General features: G+C 47.3%; 1 long non-coding RNA gene across 1 annotated transcript in view; it reads right to left on the bottom strand.

The window, feature by feature from the left end:
* LOC134933267 (uncharacterized) overlaps nt 1-19,112 on the bottom strand; it is a 286,515-nt gene that overhangs the window by 34,192 nt on the left and 233,211 nt on the right. Inside the window, exon 5 of the long non-coding RNA XR_010179661.1 lies at nt 9,739-9,905. This is a non-coding gene — a long non-coding RNA (uncharacterized LOC134933267). The remainder of the gene's footprint in view (nt 1-9,738; nt 9,906-19,112) is intronic.

Genomic DNA, 19,112 nt, shown 5'->3' with positions numbered 1-19,112 from the left:
GTCCTGCAGGCCATGTCACTGGCAATTCTGACGAGTCCTCTCCTGCCTGGGATTCCTCCGATGCATCCTTGCGTGTAACGCCTACTGCTGCTGGCGCTGCTGTTGTTGCTGCTGGGAGTCGATGGTCATCCCAGAGGGGAAGTCGTACTCGTAAGACCACTTTTACTACTTCCACCAAGCAATTGACTGTCCAACAGTCCTTTGCGAGGAAGATGAAATATCACAGCAGTCATCCTGCTGCAAAGCGGATAACTGAGGCCTTGGCATCCTGGGCGGTGAGAAACGTGGTTCCGGTATCCATCATTACTGCAGAGCCAACTAGAGACTTGTTGGAGGTACTGTGTCCCCGGTACCAAATACCATCTAGGTTCCATTTCTCTAGGCAGGCGATACCGAAAATGTACACAGACCTCAGAAAAAGACTCACCAGTGTCCTAAAAAATGCAGTTGTACCCAATGTCCACTTAACCACGGACATGTGGACAAGTGGAGCAGGGCAGGCTCAGGACTATATGACTGTGACAGCCCACTGGGTAGATGTATGGACTCCCGCCGCAAGAACAGCAGCGGCGGCACCAGTAGCAGCATCTCGCAAACGCCAACTCTTTCCTAGGCAGGCTACGCTTTGTATCACCGCTTTCCAGAATACGCACACAGCTAAAAACCTCTTACGGCAACTGAGGAAGATCATCGCAGAATGGCTTACCCCAATTGGACTCTCCTGTGGATTTGTGGCATCGGACAACGCCAGCAATATTGTGTGTGCATTAAATCTGGGCAAATTCCAGCACGTCCCATGTTTTGCACATACCTTGAATTTGGTGGTGCAGAATTATTTAAAAAACGAGAGGGGCGTGCAAGAGATGCTGTCGGTGGCCAGAAGAATTGCGGGACACTTTCGGCGTACAGGCACAACGTACAGAAGACTGGAGCACCACCAAAAACGCCTGAACCTGCCCTGCCATCATCTGAAGCAAGAAGTGGTAACGAGGTGGAATTCAACCCTCTATATGCTTCAGAGGTTGGAGGAGCAGCAAAAGGCCATTCAAGCCTATACAACTGAGCACGATATAGGAGGTGGAATGCACCTGTCTCAAGCGCAGTGGAGAATGATTTCAACGTTGTGCAAGGTTCTGCAACCTTTTGAACTTGCCACACGTGAAGTCAGTTCAGACACTGCCAGCCTGAGTCAGGTCATTCCCCTCATCAGGCTTTTGCAGAAGAAGCTGGAGACATTGAAGGAGGAGCTAACACAGAGCGATTCCGCTAGGCATGTGGGACTTGTGGATGGAGCCCTTAATTTGCTTAACAAGGATTCACGGGTGGTCAATCTGTTGAAATCAGAGCACTACATTTTGTCCACCGTGCTCGATCCTAGATTTAAAACCTACCTTGGATCTCTCTTTCCGGCAGACACAAGTCTGCTGGGGTTCAAAGAACTGCTGGTGACAAAATTGTCAAGTCAAGCGGAACGCGACCTGTCAACATCTCCTCCTTCACATTCTCCCGCAACTGGGGGTGCGAGGAAAAGGCTCAGAATTCCGAGCCCACCCGCTGGCGGTGATGCAGGGCAGTCTGGAGCGACTGCTGATGCTGACATCTGGTCCGGACTGAAGGACCTGACAACGATTACGGACATGTCGTCTACTGTCACTGCATATGATTCTCTCCCCATTGAAAGAATGGTGGAGGATTATATGAGTGACCGCATCCAAGTAGGCACGTCAGACAGTCCGTACTTATACTGGCAGGAAAAAGAGGCAATTTGGAGACCCTTGCACAAACTGGCTTTATTCTACCTAAGTTGCCCTCCCACAAGTGTGTACTCCGAAAGAGTGTTTAGTGCCGCCGCTCACCTTGTCAGCAATCGGCGTACGAGGTTACATCCAGAAAATGTGGAGAAGATGATGTTCATTAAAATGAATTATAATCAATTCCTCCGTGGAGACATTGACCAGCAGCAATTGCCTCCACAAAGTACACAGGGAGCTGAGATGGTGGATTCCAGTGGGGACGAATTGATAATCTGCGAGGAGGGGGATGTACACGGTGATATATTGGAGGATGATGATGAGGTGGACATCTTGCCTCTGTAGAGCCAGTTTGTGCAAGGAGAGATTAATTGCTTCTTTTTTGGTGGGGGTCCAAACCAACCCGTCATTTCAGTCACAGTCGTGTGGCAGACCCTGTCACTGAAATGATGGGTTGGTTAAAGTGTGCATGTCCTGTTTATACAACATAAGGGTGGGTGGGAGGGCCCAAGGACAATTCCATCTTGCACCTCTTTTTTCTTTCATTTTTCTTTGCGTCATGTGCTGTTTGGGGAGTAGTTTTTGGAAGGGCCATCCTGCGTGACACTGCAGTGCCACTCCTAGATGGGCCAGGTGTTTGTGTCGGCCACTTGGGTCGCTTATCTTAGTCACACAGCTACCTCATTGCACCTCTTTTTTTTCTTCTTTGCGTCATGTGCTGTTTGGGGAGTAGTTTTTTGAAGGGCCATCCTGCGTGACACTGCAGTGCCACTCCTAGATGGGCCAGGTGTTTGTGTCGGCCACTTGGGTCGCTGAGCTTAGTCATCCAGCGACCTCGGTGCAAATTTTAGGACTAAAAATAATATTGTGAGGTGTGAGGTGTTCAGAATAGACTGAAAATGAGTGGAAATTATGGTTATTGAGGTTAATAATACTTTGGGATCAAAATGACCCCCAAATTCTATGATTTAAGCTGTTTTTTAGGGTTTTTTGAAAAAAACACCCGAATCCAAAACACACCCGAATCAGACAAAAAAAATTCGGTGAGGTTTTGCCAAAACGCGTTCGAACCCAAAACACGGCCGCGGAACCGAACCCAAAACCAAAACCCGAAAAATTTCCGGTGCTCATCACTAATTATTATAGCATTCAGCAATGGGTTTAAATACTAAAAACCATAAAAACAGAAACTCTAGCTGATTTTATATCACCAGAATAAACAATAGAATGTCAGCCACATATCCACAAATTGATAAATAACCCTCTGTAAAGTGTAAAAGACAGCTTTATATAAAATGTGTATGTTCCAGTCTAGTGCTTTCCTACCTTTCTCTGCTTAATACATTTCCAGTAAAGAAGACAATAATAAGAATTTACTTACCGATAATTCTATTTCTCGGAGTCCGTAGTGGATGCTGGGGTTCCTGAAAGGACCATGGGGAATAGCGGCTCCGCAGGAGACAGGGCACAAAAAGTAAAGCTTTACGATCAGGTGGTGTGTACTGGCTCCTCCCCCTATGACCCTCCTCCAAGCCTCAGTTAGGTACTGTGCCCGGACGAGCGTACACAATAAGGAAGGATTTATGAATCCCGGGTAAGACTCATACCAGCCACACCAATCACACCGTACAACCTGTGATCTAAACCCAGTTAACAGTATGATAACAGCGGAGCCTCTGAAAAGATGGCTCACAACAATAATAACCCGATTTTTGTAACTATGTACAAGTAATGCAGATAATCCGCACTTGGGATGGGCGCCCAGCATCCACTACGGACTCCGAGAAATAGAATTATCGGTAAGTAAATTCTTATTTTCTCTATCGTCCTAGTGGATGCTGGGGTTCCTGAAAGGACCATGGGGATTATACCAAAGCTCCCAAACGGGCGGGAGAGTGCGGATGACTCTGCAGCACCGAATGAGAGAACTCCAGGTCCTCCTTAGCCAGGGTATCAAATTTGTAGAATTTTACAAACGTGTTCTCCCCCGACCACGTAGCCGCTCGGCAGAGTTGTAATGCCGAGACCCCTCGGGCAGCCGCCCAAGAAGAACCCACCTTCCTTGTGGAGTGGGCTTTTACCGATTTTGGCTGTGGCAGGCCTGCCACAGAATGTGCAAGCTGAATCGTACTACAAATCCAGCGAGCAATAGTCTGCTTAGACGCAGGAGCGCCCAACTTGTTGGGAGCATATAGTATAAACAGCGAGTCAGATTTCCTGACTCCAGCTGTCCTTGAAATGTATATTTTTAAAGCTCTGACAACGTCCAACAACTTGGAGTCCTCCAAGTCGCTTGTAGCCGCAGGCACTACAATAGGTTGGTTCAGATGAAATGCTGACACCACCTTAGGGAGAAAATGCGGACGAGTCCGCAGTTCTGCCCTGTCCGAATGGAAAATCAGATATGGGCTTTTGTAAGATAAAGCTGCCAGTTCTGACACTCTCCTGGCCGAAGCCAGGGCTAGTAGCATGGTCACTTTCCATGTGAGATATTTCAAATCCACAGTTTTTAGTGGTTCAAACCAATGAGATTTGAGAAAGTCCAAAACAACATTGAGATCCCACGGTGCCACTGGAGGCACCACAGGGGGCTGTATATGCAGCACTCCCTTAACAAAAGTCTGGACTTCAGGAACTGAAGCCAATTCTTTTTGGAAGAAAATCGACAGGGCCGAAATTTGAACCTTAATAGATCCCAATTTGAGACCCATAGACAATCCTGATTGCAGGAAATGTAGGAATCGACCCAGTTGAAATTCCTCCGTCGGAGCACTCCGATCCTCGCACCACGCAACATATTTTCGCCAAATGCGGTGATAATGTTGCGCGGTTACTTCCTTCCTTGCTTTAATCAAAGTAGGAATGACTTCTTCCGGCATGCCTTTTTCCTTTAGGATCCGGCGTTCAACCGCCATGCCGTCAAACGCAGCCGCGGTAAGTCTTGAAACAGACAGGGACCCTGCTGAAGCAAGTCCCTTCTCAGAGGTAGAGGCCACGGATCTTCCGTGATCATCTCTTGAAGTTCCGGGTACCAAGTCCTTCTTGGCCAATCCGGAACCACTAGTATCGTTCTTACGCCTCTTTGCCGTATAATTCTCAATACTTTTGGTATGAGAGGCAGAGGAGGAAACACATACACCGACTGGTACACCCAAGGCGTTACCAGCGCGTCCACAGCTATTGCCTGCGGATCTCTTGACCTGGCGCAATACCTGTCCAGTTTTTTGTTGAGGCGAGACGCCATCATGTCCACCATTGGTCTTTCCCAACGGGTTACCAGCATGTGGAAAACTTCTGGATGAAGTCCCCACTCTCCTGGGTGAAGGTCGTGTCTGCTGAGGAAGTCTGCTTCCCAGTTGTCCACTCCCGGGATGAACACTGCTGACAGTGCTATCACATGATTCTCTGCCCAGCGAAGAATCCTTGCAGCTTCTGCCATTGCACTCCTGCTTCTTGTGCCGCCCTGTCTGTTCACATGGGCGACTGCCGTGATGTTGTCCGACTGGATCAACACCGGTTTTCCTTGAAGCAGAGGTTCTGCCTGGCTTAGAGCATTGTAGATTGCTCTTAGTTCCAGAATGTTTATGTGAAGAGACGTTTCCAGGCTCGACCACACGCCCTGGAAGTTTCTTCCTTGTGTGACTGCTCCCCAGCCTCTCAGGCTGGCGTCCGTGGTCACCAGGATCCAATCCTGTATGCCGAATCTGCGGCCCTCCAATAGATGAGCACTCTGCAACCACCACAGAAGAGATACCCTTGTCCTTGGAGACAGGGTTATCCGCTGGTGCATCTGAAGATGCGACCCTGACCATTTGTCCAACAGATCCCTCTGGAAAATTCTTGCGTGGAATCTGCCGAATGGAATTGCTTCGTAAGAAGCCACCATTTTTCCCAGGACTCTTGTGCATTGATGTACAGACACCTTTCCTGGTTTTAGGAGGTTCCTGACAAGCTCGGATAACTCCTTGGCTTTTTCCTCCGGGAGAAAAACCTTTTTCTGAACCGTGTCCAGAATCATCCCTAGGAACAGCAGACGTGTTGTCGGAATTAACTGGGATTTTGGAATATTCAGAATCCACCCGTGCTGTTTTAGCACTTCTTGAGACAGTGCTAATCCCATCTCTAGCTGTTCTCTGGACCTTGCCCTTATTAGGAGATCGTCCAAGTATGGGATAATTAATACGCCTTTTCTTCGAAGAAGAATCATCATCTCGGCCATTACCTTGGTAAAGACCCGAGGTGCCGTGGACAATCCGAACGGCAGCGTCTGAAACTGATAGTGACAGTTCTGTACGACGAACCTGAGGTACCCCTGGTGTGAGGGGTAAATTGGAACGTGGAGATACGCATCCTTGATGTCCAAGGATACCATAAAGTCCCCTTCTTCCAGGTTCGCTATCACTGCTCTGAGTGACTCCATCTTGAACTTGAACTTCTTTATGTACAGGTTCAAGGATTTCAGATTTAGAATAGGTCTTACCGAGCCATCCGGCTTCGGTACCACAAATAGAGTGGAATAATACCCCTTTCCTTGTTGTAAAAGGGGTACCTTGACTATCACCTGCTGAGAGTACAGCTTGTGAATGGCTTCCAAGACCGTCACCCTGTCGGAGGGGGACGTTGGTAAAGCAGACTTCAGGAAACGGCGAGGTGGATCCGTCTCTAGTTCCAACCTGTACCCCTGAGATATTATCTGCAGGATCCAGGGATCTACCTGCGAGTGAGCCCACTGCGCGCTGAAATTTTTGAGACGACCCCCCACCGCCCCCGAGTCCGCTTGAGAAGCCCCAGCGTCATGCTGAGGCTTTTGTAGAAGCGGGGGAGGGCTTCTGTTCCTGGGAAGGAGCTGCCTGTTGCTGTCTCTTCCCCCTTCCTCTGCCTCGTGGCAGATATGAATATCCCTTTGCTCTCTTGTTTTTAAAGGAACGAAAGGGCTGCGGTTGAAAAGTCGGTGTCTTTTTCTGTTGGGGAGTGACTTGAGGTAAAAAGGTGGATTTCCCGGCTGTAGCCGTGGCCACCAAATCCGATAGACCGACACCAAATAACTCCTCCCCTTTATACGGCAAAACTTCCATATGCCGTTTTGAGTCCGCATCGCCTGACCACTGTCGCGTCCATAAACTTCTTCTGGCCGAAATGGACATAGCACTTACCCGTGATGCCAGTGTGCAGATATCCCTCTGTGCATCACGCATATAAAGAAATGCATCCTTTATTTGCTCTAAAGACAGTAAAACATTGTCCCTATCCAGGGTATCAATATTTTCAATCAGGGACTCTGACCAAGCTACCCCAGCACTGCACATCCAGGCTGTCGCTATAGCTGGTCGTAGTATAACACCTGTATGTGTGTATATACTTTTTTGGATATTTTCCATCCTCCTATCTGCTGGATCTTTAAGTGCGGCCGTCTCAGGAGAGGGTAACGCCACTTGTTTTGATAAGCGTGTGAGCGCCTTGTCCACCCTAGGAGGTGTTTCCCAGCGCGCCCTAACCTCTGGCGGGAAAGGGTATAAAGCCAATAACTTCTTTGAAATTAGCATTTTTTTATCGGGGGCAACCCACGCTTCATCACACACCTCATTTAATTCATCTGATTCAGGAAAAACTATAGGTAGTTTTTTCACACCCCACATGATACCCTGTTTTGTGGTACCTGTAGTATCAGCAATATGTAACGCCTCCTTCATTGCCAAAATCATATAACGTGTGGCCCTACTGGAAAATACGGTTGATTCGTCACCGTCGCCACTGGAATCAGTGCCTGTGTCTGGGTCTGTGTCGACCGACTGAGGCAAAGGGCGTTTTACAGCCCCTGACGGTGTTTGAGGCGCCTGGACAGGCACTAATTGATTGTCCGGCCGTCTCATGTCGTCAAACGACTGCTTTAGCGTGTTGACACTATCCCGTAATTCCATAAATAAAGGCATCCATTCTGGTGTCGACCCCCTAGGAGGTGACATCCCCATATTTGGCAATTGCTCCGCCTCCACACCAATATCGTCCTCATACATGTCGACACACACGTACCGACACACAGCAGACACACAGGGAATGCTCTTAACGAAGACAGGACCCCACTAGCCCTTTGGGGAGACAGAGGAAGAGTTTGCCAGCACACACCAAAAGCGCTATATATGACAGGGATAGCCTTATAATAAGTGCTCCCTGTATAGCTGCTTTAATAATATAGTTTTGCCACAATTTTGCCCCCCCTCTCTTGTTTTACCCTGTTTCTGTAGTGCAGTGCAGGGGAGAGCCTGGGAGCCTTCCTGACCAGCGGAGCTGTGTGAGGAAAATGGCGCTGTGTGCTGAGGAGATAGGCCCCGCCCCTTTTTCGGCGGGCTCGTCTCCCGCTCTTTAGTGGATTCTGGCAGGGGTTAAATATCTCCATATAGCCCCCGGAGGCTATATGTGAGGTATTTTTAGCCAAAAAAGGTTTTCATTTGCCTCCCAGGGCGCCCCCCTCCCAGCGCCCTGCACCCTCAGTGACTGCCGTGTGAAGTGTGCTGAGAGGAAAATGGCGCACAGCTGCAGTGCTGTGCGCTACCTTAAGAAGACTGAGGAGTCTTCTGCCGCCGATTCTGGACCTCTTCTCGTTTCAGCATCTGCAAGGGGGCCGGCGGCGAGGCTCCGGTGACCATCCAGGCTGTACCTGTGATCGTCCCTCTGGAGCTAATGTCCAGTAGCCAAGAAGCCAATCCATCCTGCACGCAGGTGAGTTCACTTCTTCTCCCCTAAGTCCCTCGTTGCAGTGATCCTGTTGCCAGCAGGACTCACTGTAAAATAAAAAACCTAAGCTAAACTTTTCTAAGCAGCTCTTTAGGAGAGCCACCTAGATTGCACCCTTCTCGGCCGGGCACAAAAATCTAACTGAGGCTTGGAGGAGGGTCATAGGGGGAGGAGCCAGTACACACCACCTGATCGTAAAGCTTTACTTTTTGTGCCCTGTCTCCTGCGGAGCCGCTATTCCCCATGGTCCTTTCAGGAACCCCAGCATCCACTAGGACGATAGAGAAAGAAATAATTATTCCATGAAAGGTAATGCATTGCTTTAAGTCAGGCATGTCCAAACTGCGTCCCTCCAGCTGTTGATAAACTACACATCCCAGCATGCCCTGACACAGCTTTAGCATTGTCTGACAGGAAAACTGTCATGGCATGCTGGGATATGTAGTTTCACAACAGCTGGAGGGCCGCAGTTTGGACATGCCTGCTTTAAGTAAATCTACACCCAAATGAAAATATGGACTTTAGTGTCCAGTAAGAGATAATGTACTAGTGTGTATACAATAGACAGTCATTTTACTATAATGCTCCAAAAGTTCAGGGAACCATAAAGTACAGATGTGTCCACTTACATCTAGCATCCTGGCATGTTAAACAGCTCTTCTAGTCACACCATGCTATGGCGTGACTTGGTATGGCCGAGCGTTTTTTTGTCCGACGTTTTCCATAAAATATGTCTTATTCACAAAATGATGCAAATATGGTGCACAAAGAGCTTATGCGGATTAAAATGATATGCAGCATGCTTATATTCTGTTTGCAACTGCAGCTGTATCTGCATATGAAACACTACGCACTGTATCTGCATACGGAATATAACGTACCATTTGGTATGCAAATAGAGCCGCAGACATACACAGAATATAGGCATGCAGCATATAATTTTAATCAGCAGAGTCTGCTTGTGTGTCTTATTCACATAGCGATGTGAATAGACGCATTTTCAGCAAAAAAAAAAAAGACACCTAATGCTGACGGAATTGCATGGAACCAGTCAGTTCACTCATGCCAGGCATCTCCTGCTGCGTGGCGTATTGAGGCAAGATGTATGAGGACACATCTGTAGCATGTTACATTTTTCTTCCAGAATTCATATTCCTCACAGTGTTTCACAGATTGTTCAATACAACATTAAGATAAACTCAAAGCCTCTACAGTTAGGACCTCTACTGTTACATCGGTGTCATTACATGCTTACATTAAGAGCCACTGTGGTAGGCTACACCCTGAGCAGTGAAAGACCTGGGAAATTCCTATCCTTTATCCACTTCCAACATTCTCACTGCCAACTGTAAAATGAGACTTGGAATGGAAAGCCTCCTCCATTGCTGATATACACTCCATGAAATATAAAGATTGTGATATCTGCGCAAAAGTACAGTATTAGGTTAGCAGCATAAACATTTAAAGAAAAAATCACCAATTTTTCAACAAATTGCAATACGTAGTAGATAAAATGTAATATTGCGCTTACACTGTACAAAGATGCAAGAGTTTTGAATGCAGAGTTTTCATATGGTCAATGGAATATGTAACCAAATGGGGGGAATAATCCCTTGAATGGTATAGCTATCCACTTTTGGATCCCTATGGATGCGGTCATATATGAGAGCTGCTGGGAATTAAAAGAGGACTAATAATATCCAGTCCACTTCGGGATCCTTAATCTTATTGATATATGAAAAAATTGTGGGAGGATTATAAATAAAAAGTCTGTTAAGTCATTTACAAGAATAATACAAATTTTCACCTTCTCTAATCTTGTCATAAGAAAGAAGCCTGAAAGTCATCAAACCGTTCCTAATTGTGAAACCATCGTTACTGTGATATGCTTTCAAAAAACCTACGTTTGTGAGTTTAATATACAGATCATTAAAAGGAATTATTTTTTATATTGGCGTACTTGCACTATTGTTTACCTTCTTTTATAGCTATACCATTCAAGGGATTATTCCACCCATTTGGTTACATATTCCATTGACCATATGAAAACTCTGCATTCAAAACTCTTGCATCTTTGTACAGTGTAAGCGCAATATTACATTTTATCTACTACGTATTGATATACACTCCATATCATGTTTTAAATCCATGCAATAATGCAAAATAGATGAGTGTAAATAAAATAATAGTGGAGCACTTCAGGAATCAGATCTACAGTGCATAGTTACAATTGTTTAGGACTCTTTATAGGTTCCAACAGAAATACATAGAGAAGTGTGAAGATATTGACCTATGCGGTACTGGACCATTAAGAGGGAGTTCCAGTAATCAGCAATAGCACGTGTTGCACAAATAGCATAGGGGAAGGGTATGACTAATAGGAATCCACTTGCGCTTACCCTCCAGTGGGGTGGATGAGGCTGGAACTGTGCTTCTCCTCTGTGCTTGAGGAACATGAACCTTGTATTACGGAACATGTTGCTTGCATGCTAAATGTATACTTGAGAAGCTATACTGCAGGTACAGTAGGTGCTGTACTCACTGTTACACTATTAGAGAATAAGCATGAAGCAGAGCAGGGATTCATACAGATCACCAGTCGGTGACCGTCTATAGGATGCGGTAGTGGTGCAGCTGCTGGGACAGCGGTCGATGCATTTAAAAGCGTTGCAGTCTCAGTAACTAAGGGGGAGAAATCAGTCTCCCACTATGTCACTCACACACAGTAACAAGATGGCGTCACACAGTAACAGTAATGCCGGCCACCTTGGTAATGAAATGGAGCATCATCAATGGAGGAGCCATATTGGAGACTGCACAGTAGCGCTCTCCACTTCTATAGCATGAAACAAGGGGGGTCATTCCGAGTCGTTCGCTCGGTAATTTTCTTCGCATCGCAGCGTTTTTCTGCTTAGTACGCATGCGCAATGTTCGCACTGCGACTGCGCCAAGTATTTTTGCTATGAAGATAGTTTTTTTACTCACGGCTTTTTCTTCGCTCCGGCGATCGTAATGTGATTGACAGGAAATGGGTGTTACTGGGCGGAAACACGGCGTTTTATGGGCGTGTGGATAAAAACGCTACCGTTTCCGGAAAAAACGCAGGAGTGGCTGGACAAACGGGGGAGTGTCTGGGCAAACGCTGGGTGTGTTTGTGACGTCAAACCAGGAACGACAAGCACTGAACTGATCGCAGATGCCGAGTAAGTCTGAAGCTACTGTGAAACTGCTAAGTAGTTTGTAATCGCAATATTGCGAATACATCGTTCGCAATTTTAAGACGCTAAGATTCACTCCCAGTAGGCGGAGGCTTAGCGTGTGTAACTCTGCTAAAATCGCCTTGCGAGCGAACAACTCGGAATGAGGGCCAAAGTAGCATATTCTGCTCTGCTGGAGTCCTGCAATGTATAATGACATCCACATGCTGTACTTAGAGGATTGTATAAAGAACACAAAGGCTATTTTACTCTCATTACCCTAGCTCACCTACCTTCAAAACTATTTTGTTGGGAGGGTTTACAGCACATTAGGTAGAGTTTCAACATTATATTGAAAATATAAACAAAGCAGTCACTATAAGCTCATTTCTGTATGAAGACTCAGTGATTGGAAGTTTTACACATCGTCATATCAGTGATAATGACACAAACAGCAATTATATTCTCTCAGACAATGCCACCAACAGCACCCTCAGAACCAAGGGGACCTATCATGTATTCTGCAACAAGTAACACTGTACCCTGTAAGGCATTTCCCCTACTGCAGGCATAATGAGAAACTGGAATTTCCTCCATATCTACCCGGAAATGATAAAGGACATCTGTTACACATTGCATCATCACAATCATTGTGTATTCACTGAGTGATATGGCTTGTGTAGAGACTTATTCCACTAAATAAAACACAAGACTTCCACTGTAACCAAACACACTCAGGCTTCATGCTGACTGATGTCAATGTCCTATAGATTGTAAGCTTGCGAGCAGGGCCTTCCTACCTCTATGTCTGTCTGTTTTTACCCAGTTTTGTTCTATTACTGTTGTTCTAATTGTAAAGCGCAACGGAATATGCTGCGCTATATAAGAGCTGTTAATAAATAATATTATGAATTTTTAAGGCTTGAATAATGCATGGAAAATAAGAATTTACTCACCAGTAATTCTATTTCTCGTAGTCCGTAGTGGATGCTGGGTACTCCGTAAGGACCATGGGGAATAGACGGGCTCCGCAGGAGACTGGGCACTCTAAAAGAAAGATTAGGTACTATCTGGTGTGCACTGGCTCCTCCCTCTATGCCCCTCCTCCAGACCTCAGTTAGGGAAACTGTGCCCGGAAGAGCTGACACTACAAGGAAAGGATTTGGAATCCAGGGTAAGACTCATACCAGCCACACCAATCACACCGTACAACTCGTGATAACTATACCCAGTTAACAGTATGAATAACAACTGAGCCTCACTGAACAGATGGCTCATAACAATAACCCTTTAGTTAAGCAATAACTATATACAAGTATTGCAGAAAATCCGCACTTGGGACGGGCTCCCAGCATCCACTACGGACTACGAGAAATAGAATTACCGGTGAGTAAATTCTTATTTTCTCTGACGTCCTAGTGGATGCTGGGTACTCCGTAAGGACCATGGGGATTATACCAAAGCTCCCAAACGGGCGGGAGAGTGCGGATGACTCTGCAGCACCACATGAGCAAACTCAAGGTCCTCCTCAGCCAGGGTATCAAACTTGTAGAATTTTGCAAACGTGTTTGACCCCGACCAGGTAGCAGCTCGGCAAAGTTGTAATGCCGAGACCCCTTGGGCAGCCGCCCAAGAAGAGCCCCCTTCCTCGTGGAATGGGCTTTTACTGATTTAGGATGCGGCAGTCCAGCCGCAGAATGTGCAAGGTGAATCGTGCTACAGATCCAGCGAGCAATAGTCTGCTTAGAAGCAGGAGCACCCAGCTTGTTGGGTGCATGCAGGATAAACAGCGAGTCAGTATTTCTGACTCTAGCCGTCCTGGAAACATAGATTTTCAGGGCCCGGACTACATCCAGCAACTTGGAGGCCTCCAAGTCCCGAGTAGCCGCAGGCACCACAATAGGTTGGTTCAATGAAACGCTGATACCACCTTAGGGAGAAATTGGGGACGAATCCTCAATTCTGCCCTGTCCCTATGGAAGATCAGATAAGGGCTTTCACACGACAAAGCCGCCAATTCTGACACACGCCTAGCCGAAGCCAAGGCCAAATATATATGACCACTTTCCACGTGAGATACTTCAACTCCACGTTCTGAAGTGGCTCAAAACAATGTGATTTTAGGAAATCCAACACTACGTTGAGATCCCAAGGTGCCACTGGAGGCACAAAAAAGGGGCTGAATATGCAGCACTCCCTTAACAACGTCTGAACTTCAGGCAGCATCTTTCCTAGCCTTTAACAGCGTAGGAACCACTTCATCTGGAACGCCCTTTCCCGTTAGGATCCGGCGTTCAACCGCCAAGCCTTCAAACGCAGCCGCGGTAAGTCTTGGAACAGACAGGGCCCCTGCAGTAACAGGTCCTGTCTGAGAGACAGAGGCCATGGGTCCTCCGAGATCATTTCTTGTAGTTCTGGGTACCAAGATCTTCTTGGCCAATCCGGAACTACGAGTTTAGTTCTTACTCCTCTCTTACTTACTATCCTCAGTACCTTGGGTATGAGAGGAAGAGGAGGGAACACATAAACCGACTGGTACACCCACGGTGTCACTAGTGCGTCCACAGCTATCGCCTGAGGGTCTCTTGACCTGGCGCAATACTTTTTTAGCTTTTTGTTGAGGCGGGACGCCATCATGTCCACCTGTGGCCGTTCCCAACGGTTCACAATCTGCGTGAAGACTTCTGGATGAAGTCCCCACTCTCCCGGGTGGAGGTCGTGCCTGCTGAGGAAGTCTGCTTCCTAGTTTTCCACACCCGGAATGAACACTGCTGACAGTGTTAGCACGTTATACTCCGCCCATCGGAGAATCCTTGTGGCTTCTGCCAACGCCATCCTGCTTCTTGTGCCGCCTTGTCGGTTTACATGGGCGGCAGCCGTGATGTTGTCTGACTGAATCAGCACCGGCTGGTTTTGAAGCAGGGGTTCTGCTTGCCTTAGGGCATTGTAAATGGCCCTTAGGTCCAGAATATTTATGTGTAGGGAAGTCTCCTGACTCGACCATTGTCCTTGGAAGTTTCTTCCCTGAATGACTGCTCCACAACCTCGGAGGCTTGCATCCGTGGTCACCAGGACCCAGTCCTGAAAGCCGAATCTGCGGCCCTCGAGAAGATGAGCACTCTGCAGCCACCACAGCAGAGACACCCTGGCCCTCGGGGACAGGGTGATCAGCCGATGCATCTGAAGATGCGATCCTCACTTGTCTAATAGGTCCCACTGAAAATTCCTTGCATGGAACCTGCCGAAGGGAATTGCTTCGAAAGAAGCTACCATCTTTTCCAGGATTCGCGTGCAATGATGCACCGACACCTGTTTTGGTTGCAGGAGGTCTCTGACCAGAGATGACAACTCCTTGGCCTTCTCCTCCGGGAGAAACACCTTCTACTGTTCTGTGTCCAGAAACATGCCCAATATCAGCAGACGCGTCGTAGGAACCAGCTGCGACTTTGGGATATTCAGAATCCAGCCGTGCTGTTGTAGCACTTCCTAAGATAGTGCTACTCCGATCAACGACTGCTCCTTGGACCTCGCCTTTATAAGGAGATCGTCCAAGTACGGGATAATTATAACTCCCTTCTTTCGAAGGAGTATCATCATTTTGGCCATTACCTTGGAACACACCCTCGGTGCCGTGGACAGACCAAACCGCAACGTCTGGAATTGGTAATGGCAGTTCTGTACCACAACCTTGAGGTACTCCTGGTGAGGTGGGTAAATGGGGACATGTAGGTAAGCATCCATGATGTCCAGTGACACCATAATATCTCCCTCTTCCAGGCTTGCAATAACCGCCCTGAGCGATTCTATTTTGAACTTGAACTTCCTTATATAAGTGTTCAAGGATTTCAAATTTAGAATGGGTCTCACCGAACCGTCTGGTTTCGGTATCACAAACATTGTGGAATAGTAACCTCGTCCCTGTTGAAGGAGAGGAACTTTGATTATCACCTGCTGGAGGTACAGCTTGTGAATTGCCGCCAGTACTACCTCCCTTTCCTTGGGAGTAGCAGGCAAGGCTGATTTGAGGTAACGGCGAGGGGGAGACGTCTCGAACTCCAGCTTGTATCCCTGAGATACCTGTAGAACCCAGAGATCACCTGTGAGCGAACCCACTGGTCGCTGAAGTTCCGGAGACGGGCCCCCACCGCACCTGGCTCCACCTGTGGAGCCCCAGTGTCATGCGGTGGACTTAGTGGAAGCAGGGGAGGATATCTGTTCCTGAGAACTGGTTGTCTGGTGCAGCTTATTCCCACTACCCCTGCCTCTGGGCAGAAAGGACGCGCCTCTGACCCGCTTGCCTTTCTGAGGCCGAAAGGACTGTACTTGATAATACGGTGCTTTCTTAGGCTGTGAGGGGACCTGAGGTAAAAAAGTCGACTTCCCAGCTGTTGCTGTGGACACGAGGTCCGAGAGACCGTCCCCAAACAATTCCTCACCCTTATAAGGCAAAACTTCCATGTGCCTTTTAGAATCAGCATCACCTGTCCACTGTCGAGTCCATAATACTCTCCTGGCAGAAATGGACATTGCATTAATTCTAGATGCCAGCCGGCAAATGTCCCTCTGTGCATCTCTCATATATAAGACTACGTCTTTAATATGCTCTATAGTTAGCAAAATAGTGTCCCTGTCAAGGGAATCAATGTTATCTGACAGGGAATCAGACCACGCTGCTGCAGCACTACACATCCATGCTGAAGCAATAGCAGGTCTCAGTATAGTACCTGAGTGTGTATACACAGACTTCAGGATAGCCTCCTGCTTTCTATCTGCAGGCTCCTTTAAGGCGGCCGTATCCTGAGACGGCAGCGCCACCTTTTTTGATAAGCGTGTGAGCGCTTTGTCCACCTTAGGGGATGTCTCCCAGCGTAACCTATCCGTTGGCGGGAAAGGGTACGCCATTAGTAACCGCTTAGAAATTACTAGTTTCTTATCTGGGGAACTCCACGCTTCTTCACACATTCGTTTAACTCATCAGATGGGGGAAAAGTCACTGGCTGCTTTTTCTCCCCAAACATAATACCCTTTTTTGTGGTAACCGGGTTAATGTCAGAAATGTGCAACACATTTTTCATTGCCGTAATCATACATCGGATGGCCCTAGTGGATTGTATATTTGTCTCATCCTCGTCGACACTGGAGTCAGACTCCGTGTCGACATCTGTGTCAGCCATCTGAGGTAGCGGGCGTTTTTGAGCCCCTGGCGGCCTCTAAGATGCCTGGGCAGGCGCGGACTGAGATGCCGGCTGTCCCAAAGCTGCGTCATCGAACCTTTTATGTAAGGAGTTGACACTGTCGGTTAATACCTTCCACATATCCATCCACTCAGGTGTCGACCCCGCAGGGGGTGACATCACACTTATCGGCACCTGCTCCGCCTCCACATAAGCCTCCTCATCAAACATGTCGACACAGCCGTACCGACACACCGCACACACACAGGGAATGCTCTGACTGAGGACAGGACCCCACAACGTCCTTTGGGGAGACAGAGAGAGAGTATGCCAGCACACACCACAGCGCTATATAATCAGGGATTTACACTAACACAAAGTGATTTTTCCCTATAGCTGCTTTACATATACAGTTTGCGCCTAAATTTAGTGCCCCCCCTCTCTTTGTTACCCTTTGAGCCTGGAAACTGCAGGGGAGAGCCTGGGGAGCTGTCTTCCAGCGGAGCTGTGAAGAGGAAATGGCGCCAGTGTGCTGAGGGAGATAGCCCCGCCCCTTTCTCGGCGGACTTCTCCCGCTCTTATATTTATATTATGGCGGGGGATTTTTGCACATATATAGTTTTTTAGACTATATTATGTGCTGTTTGCCAATGTAAGGTACTCTAATTGCAGCCCAGGGCGCCCCCCCCAGCGCCCTGCATCCATCAGTGACCGGAGTATGTGGTGTGCATAGGGAGCAATGGCGCACAGCTGCAGTGCTGTGCGCTACCTTAATGAAGACCGGAGTCTTCAGCCGCCGATTTTCAGGATGTTCTTCTTGCTTCTGGCTCTGCAAGGGGGACGGTGGCGCGGCTCCGGGACCAGACGACCGAGGCTGGGCCTGTGTTCGATCCCTCTGGAGCTAATGGTGTCCAGTAGCCTAAGAAGCCCAACCTGGCTGCAAGCAGGTAGGTTCGCTTCTCTCCCCTTAGTCCCTCGTAGCAGTGAGTCTGTTGCCAGCAGATCTCACTGAAAATAAAAAACCTAACAAATACTTTCTTTACTAGAAGCTCAGGAGAGCCCCTAGTGTGCAACCAGCTCGGGCCGGGCACAGATTCTAACTGAGGTCTGGAGGGGCATAGAGGGAGGAGCCAGTGCACACCAGATAGTACCTAATCTTTCTTTTAGAGTGCCCAGTCTCCTGCGGAGCCCGTCTATTCCCCATGGTCCTTACGGAGTACCCAGCATCCACTAGGACGTCAGAGAAATGGGGGTGACCGTAGAATTACTTACAATGTCACCATACTCGCTCACATTTTTACTAGTTCTTGGTGGCGTTGCATTTTTCTCTAGGCATCTTGCTCTATCTGTGCATTGATTTCCTGTATTAAATGTAGTGAGATCCGTGTGAATGTAAAATGCTATTAAATACTACTTCTATTCAGGGGACTCCTCCAAGTACTGTACTGTAGGGTCTATAATAATCCCATTTTTCGCTTGAGATAGGATCTTGTCATCAAAAGTAACCACCAGAGGTGGCTATCACCAACTAGCGCCGGTGGCAGCTACTGTATCTCAGGCGACAGCTACCTTCTACACTGTGATTGGAGGACAGTGGCAGTACTGTCCTCCTATTTAACAAGAGCAGTGGTAACAGCATTACTGGCCCTGTCCTCTCCTCCAATCACAACTGCCATCTCGGAACAGTGATAGTGGGAGGCACAAATTGAAAAAAAAAAATAAAAAAAAAAGTTTTAATAGAAAATAAAAAATGACATTCTTCGGTTAAATGCTTTTTTTTTTTTTTTAATTGATGGGATTTTTTTTTTTTTTTACAGATTTTTATTAATTTATATTTTACATTTGCAACTGGAAGTTGGGCTTCTAGTTTTCATAAATGTACTCAGAGAGGGGGCAAAGAGGCAGTTTTGTAGTATTTCCCCCCCCCCCCCAACTTTTAATTACGAATCAATATAGTAGTCATCACTCACAAGAGAGGATCTAAAAGCAACGTTACAATATTCATTACACTGTTATTGCCTCAATTAATTCAATGTCTATTTAAGGATAGCATGGTAGCCCTGTGCTAGTTCTAGATAAATGAAGAGAAAATCTAAGTGGATTCTTTAGGTTATAAAGTTTAGGAAAGTGTACACCAGGGGCTGGTTCAGAGATGTATGCAATGTTTACACAGAGCAATGGCGTATCTATAATGAATGCAGTGTGTGGTGCACAAGGGTTCCCGGAGTCCAGGTGGGCCCACACTGCATCCATTTCTT

Source organism: Pseudophryne corroboree, chromosome 6, assembly GCF_028390025.1.
Source record: "Pseudophryne corroboree isolate aPseCor3 chromosome 6, aPseCor3.hap2, whole genome shotgun sequence".
Taxonomy (NCBI): domain Eukaryota; kingdom Metazoa; phylum Chordata; class Amphibia; order Anura; family Myobatrachidae; genus Pseudophryne; species Pseudophryne corroboree.
This window is presented reverse-complemented; position numbering and strand designations above follow the sequence as displayed.